Below are 6323 nucleotides of genomic sequence, written 5' to 3'. Positions count from 1 at the left end.
CAGTAATCCTTGGAAATCTAATAAATTAAACTTATAAATACAGTGAGTCTTAAGCTGTCTTAAACGTTCCATTGCTCTTTGTACATTTACTAAGATTCTGACCTAAATTCAAAAGTCTAAATTCAGTTGTACATTTTAAATTAACAGCCAAAATTCTCTTAAATTTTATAATTATATAAGCACCCAAATACACATAGATTTTCTTATCTCAAAAATGTTACTATTGGGGCACTCAGTCGGTTAAGCGTCCAACTCTTGATTTTGGCTCAGGTCATGATCTCACGGTTGTGGGATCGAGCCCCACATCAAGCTCTGCGCTGACCATGGATCCTGCTTAAGAGTCTCTCTCTCTCTCCCTCTCTCTCTCTCTCTCTCAAAATAAATAGAAAACTTAAAAAAAAAAAAAGAAATATTTATCTACAAAAGCAATCATAGCCATCCCCAACAATGTTGGCAGAAGTTTCCAAAGAGGTTTCTGGGTTTACCTTCTCAGCTGCAGAAATTTTTTATAAGCAGAGAGGTCCTAGCCCAGACAGTGATGGGGTTCCTACTGTGACCCCCCCAGGGGAGGCAGGTGTGGGCTTTGCCTTGTGTCATCCCTTTCCTGTAGATGGTCCCCAGCCTTACACACTGCTAACTGTTTCACTACTCAGGGAGGCCTGCAATCACTTCCACTCTATTAGATGCACCGAATCTCTGTAGTGACCCATTCTATCAGGGAATCTTTTAGCATCTCTCCTTCTTCTAGGTCCACAACTTTTTTTTTTCTTTTTAAGATTTTTTATTTTTGAGTAATCTCTGTACCCATCGCCGGGCTTGAACTTACAACCCCGAGATCGAGTCACACACTCCACCAACTGAATCAGCCAGGCACCCCTATGGCCACAAGTCTTTTCTTTTTTTCTTAGGTTTTATTTATTTTTGAGAGAGAGAGAGCGCAAGCAAGGGAGGGGCAGAGAGAGAGGGAGACACAGAATCCAAGGCAGGCTCCAGGCTCTGAACTGTCAGCACAAAGCCTGACAGGGATCCCGAACTTGTGAGCTGTGAGATCATGACCTGAGCCAAAGGTGGACGCCTAACCAACTGAGCCACCCAGGCGTTCCTGGCCACAGCTCTTAAATAGATATCTAGTCCCAGGTTGAATCTCCCATGGCCTTGTCTGGTTCTAAGATCCTTCTAAAGACAGAGGCAAGGCCATCAGCTGACAGGGATTCCTGAGTATGCCAAGGGATGAGGGTTGAGGAGAGAATAAGTGCCCGGGAGGGGATTTCAAAGAGCACAGGGTTTTATTGACTTTATGGGTTTGGACACCCACCAGATGGTGAGCACTAGAGATGGGCAGGTGCTGCTCTTAAGTACCCATTCTCTCCACTGTTCTCATCTATGTAACGAGAGGTGGTTTTATTTGTTTGGGAGCTCCCAGGTGTTTTAGCACCTGTTTATTCCAGGCTTACATGCTGTTGTAAGAACACAGGTCACACTTGGAGACTTCTTAGGCATCAATCGGTGTTCACTCCATTTTGAAGAAAACCAAACAAAATTTATAGTGGTCATCAGACCAATTATCAAAGGAAAGGCTTAGGCCTGACTCCAAAGCCTGGTGAGTGAATGCCCATCTATATGTTGTAAGTCACAATAACATGTTCAAAGGTGTATGTGTCATTTCTGGCGTTCCCAATCTTAACTTAATATTTTTACTTTTTAAATAAATACCTTCTATTTTAGTTATAAGATAAACCACAGGATCTAAACTGTGAGAGTGAAGAGGAACTGATGAAGGAAGAGAGACCCCCAGGGATCCATGGACTCAGAGGACTAGGTGATATTAAAAGGTTAAGTAACCAGGGGCGCCTGGGTGGCTCAGTCGGCTGAGCGTCTGACTTCACCTCAGGTCACGATCTCGCGGTCCGTGAGTTCGAGCCCCGCGTCAGGCTCTGGGCTGATGGCTCAGAGCCTGGAGCCTGCTTCCGATTCTGTGTCTCCCTCTCTCTCTGCCCCTCCCCCATTCATGCTCTGTGTCTCTCTGTCTCAAAAATGAATAAACATTAAAAAAATTTTTTTTTGTTTAAAAAAAAGGTTAAGTAACCAAGTTGGAAGGATAATCAGTTGTGGCCACCAAATAGGACTTGTGAATTAGAGTGAATGGTCAAAAGGGAGAGGAGGAAACATCACTGAAGAGAAGAAAGTCAGGAAACTGGATTCATCTGGATGACCTTGGCCAATTCTTGCTCTTAAAAAATGTATTTCCAAGGTTTGTACTTGACATGGATTGATCAAGCCCACTGCATTTACAAACAATGACACTGAGGCTCAGGAAAATTATAGTGGCAACATGGGAAGAGCGTTTGATCAACAATGTCTGTAGCCATAGGCTTCTTCTAATAGATCACTGGGATGGGCCATCTTTCACATGGGGTGTGCCATGGCAAGGGGCTCTTGAGTTTTTGAAGACTCAGTCTTGCTGGCATTAGGAAAAAGCGTGTGGCAGCCTTGCCTACCAACATCAGTGCTGGTGCCAGATAGAACTTCCTTTTGTGAGCCTATCTCAGTGATCCTCCTGTACTTTCAAAGGTCTCAGACATGGTGAGATTCCATGGGCCAGACAACTTGGGTTTCAGCACCAGGATAATGGGGTCACAGCCATGGCCATGTGTCTGAGCCTGGAAAGGGCTTCCCACTCATTGCTGGTGGGAGAGGTGAAGGTGTCATTTTGCAAGTGGGAGTGCACAGGTGTATTCTGAGGTTGGTAGAAAGGTACATGCCGCTCAAAGAATAAGAGACAGATAGGTGACCGTCGGTGGGAAGAAGGAAACCGTAGACATCCCAAAAGCCATTCTCATCCTTCACAAACTAGCTGGACAGTGTTATTTTCCATCCTTCAGTTTCTGACCATTGAGGATCTGTGGACTTGAAAAGAGGCACTTTCTCAGAAGTGTCTTGAATGTTCTTGAACATTCTTAAACGTTATCTTGAATGTTCTTGTTCCTCCACTGATGGGTAGCCAGGCATTTAGAGGTCAAGGTCCTCTACCTCCTCGGCAGGCCACTATCAGGACTTTCCATGTTTTGAAAGCAGGTCAGACCTTCTCATTCCCTCCTAGACAAAAATCTCTGTCTCAGCAGCAGTGTCTGGGGAAGACTTGTCTCTCTGGGCAGTAAGGTCCTGGTGTTATTATGAATCAGTGACAACAGTAGGCCTTTGTGAGCGGCACCCCAGGCTCTCTCTCGGGACCACAGAAACCACGGCCTTGACTGATGTGGGGACGGCACACACCAACTCCGAGCTGCAGTCCGGACAGCGCTGCACAGCCTGGCTTAGCACGGAGGCTAAGGAACTGAGAGCCAGTGCACACAGACTGAACGACCAAAGGGCTCAGTGTCCAGCCTGCTAGCAAGGTAGATCATAGCCAATGCTGCTCCCTAATTACTGAGGCTCCCTTCCTGACTTCCGGATCCTAGGAGACTCTGGAATACCTTTTCATCTCCCCACTCTGCTCTTTGCTCCTGTGAAACGTCTCCTAATGGATCTCCCTGCCTCTCGTATCAACCCCGATACTTGGCCTTGCATACAGCTGCTGCATGTGGGAGACTGCACTTCTAAAAATAGCTAGTCCCACATACTTTTTTGGAAGCTTGCCGCTTAACCATCAAGAGATGGAGGCTAGGTCTCCTCCTCCCTTTGAAGCTGGGTGCCTTTCATACCTGCCTCAACCAATAGAATGAGCAGAAATGATGCTACATGATTTCGGAGGTAAGGTCCCCCAAGCCAGTACAGCTTCCACCTGGCTTTTTGTCTTGAGATGCTCACCCTGGGCATGCAGCCACTGTGCCACGAGGAAGGCCAGGTTCATGAAGAGGCCTTGATGGAAAAGAGCCAAGGTTCCTGGCCCTCAGCACTGGCCAGACTCCCAGCCGACCACCAGCGCTGGCTCGCTGGCTGGCAGCTGTAAAAGGAGTTCTGTGATCTTGAATGCAGATCGTTCCAGCCATAGTTGAGCCAACTAGACGGTCCTATGTAGAGCAGAGATGAGCCCTCCATGATGAGCTCTGCTCAAACTGAAGATTCATGAGTGAAGTAAATGTTACTGTTCTAAGCCACTGTTTCAGGTGGTTTGTTTTACAGCAGTGGATAACCAGAGCACTGGGAACACGTGCCTCCCGGCTCCACTTCTCAGATTCTTGTCCCTTTGCGCTCTGCTCCCCCTTCCCCAGCAGCCAGTCCTCCATCCAGCCTTACATGCTATCTCCAGACCTGGGCTTGCTGTGCTCTCTCACGCCTCCAAGCCTTTGCCCCTGCTCTTCCCTCTGCCTGGACCGTTCATGGTTCCATCCCCAGTGGCCACCCTCTCCTACCTAGGATGTCTTCAAGACTCCGTTCAGAAATCACACACTCAAAGGCTTGTCCCCTCCTCAGTTTGGACTAGCTGCACCCTGCACGTGTGGTCTCACATGCTGTAGCGCTTACCATGCTGTAGTGGGTCTGTTCTTGCTTTCTTCTGAGATAGTGGGCTTCTTGTGTGAGGAGTGTGTCCTATTTGTCTTTGTGACCCCAGAGATGAGCACAATCTGCTATAGAACAAAGGTCTGTGTCCCCCCAAACTCACATGTTGAAATCCTAGCCACCAATGTGACGGTATTAAAGGTGGAGCATTTGGAAAGTAGGGTCCCCACAAATAGGATTGGTGCCCCTGTAAAGAGACCCCAGAAAGCTCCCTTGCCCTTCCACCTTCTTGTTGTGATGAGAGAACAGCCATGCATGAACTAGGAAGAAAACCCTCACCAGTGCCAACACTGAATTTGTTGGCACTTATATCATGGGACTTCCCAGCCTCCGTAACTGTGAGAAAAAAAAATTTTGTTGTTTATAAGCCATCCAGTCTATGGTATTTTGTAATAGCAATCTGAACAGACTAGACAGTGCCTGTCCTACACCTCATGCTCAATAAATATTTCATGAAGCACTCATTCCAGACATGCAGACTTATGGCTTCCAGCTGAGAGAGTATATGCTATTTTCTGAGATAGGTCCCAATGAGCCTTCCAGGCCCCATGTTCTCTGGTGATCTGTGCCTACTTTTACATAGCTAAGTTCTTTCCTGGATGTTCCCAATTGCCTTTCTTGGCTGCACTCAAGATTAGCCCAGGCCAAAATATTCTCAACATATTCCTGATTCTAGAGGGTCCACACCAAAGGTGCCCACTACTGTGTGTAGGTTATTTGTTGGTGCCCAAAGCACAGTGTGCAGAATGTAAGTGGTATGGAATTACGTATGAGTGTACATGGGGATAGCTGGTGGATGCATCCCAGCTCTGGAATGGTAAGTTACATGGTGATGACTAACATTATCTGTGATAACTAATGCTAACTAATGGTATACCTAAATATCCTGCCTGTCACCAGGGGTAGGCTCTGGTAAACAAAACTGGCATTCGACAGGCAGGTGACCAAAAACCAATAATTATCAATACTAAAGGAAACGTGAGGAGAAACACTCAAGTCCAAAACGAGAACTAACAACCGAAGAAATAGAGATAATTCAACAAGTACTTTAAAGTGATCAAAAGTAATATTCTCAGATTTGAGAGAATGTTGTGGTCATGAAAAAAAAGGAACAAGCATGGAGATGATGTGCCTATTGACAGTGGGGGATGTTGTCCACCTTGACAATGTACAGGTACAATTCTAGACAACAAAGCTGATAGAGGAGAAGGGGAAGGGAGCATAAAGGAAAGCACACGAAGGTCTGTCAGTAGTTGATAGACAATAGCTAAAAGTGTAAGTGGCTTAAAGTCACGAAGTCAACCTATAAGAGAAAAAAAGAAAAAGATGTGAGGTACTGAAGGGATGGGAAGAGGGGGTGGAATGTGGTGTTAGCAAACTGGATTCTCATCCATCTTAGCAGAAATCCCATAATGCCTAAAACTGAGAAATCTAGAAATTGTGGTATAAGCCAATTAACAAAAGACATGTGAGTATCTATTAGTTAAGGGTGGAGTACAGGAGGCAGAATTATGGGAGCTTTCTTCCTATGTATTTACTTACATGTTCCAATGCTTCTCACAATAAAAGATGGCTTACCTGTGTGATAAGGAAAAAATAAAAATGTATGAAATAAAGATGGAGTTGCATTATATACACATTTACCAACCACATAAATTGAGGTATGTGGAATGCAGGCAGAGAAAGGTAGGGAAGGAAGCCATGCAGTGTAGGTGACCCCACTGTGGGGTGAGCACAGAATCTGCCGGAAGCAAGCATGAGATGGAGAGCGGAAGAGTGTCCTTCTTGCACATGGTCCTAGATCCTGCATGGGCTACTGTGCT

The sequence above is a fragment of the Acinonyx jubatus genome, chromosome A3, assembly GCF_027475565.1.
Source record: "Acinonyx jubatus isolate Ajub_Pintada_27869175 chromosome A3, VMU_Ajub_asm_v1.0, whole genome shotgun sequence".
Taxonomy (NCBI): domain Eukaryota; kingdom Metazoa; phylum Chordata; class Mammalia; order Carnivora; family Felidae; genus Acinonyx; species Acinonyx jubatus.
Note: the sequence above shows the minus strand (reverse complement) of the source record.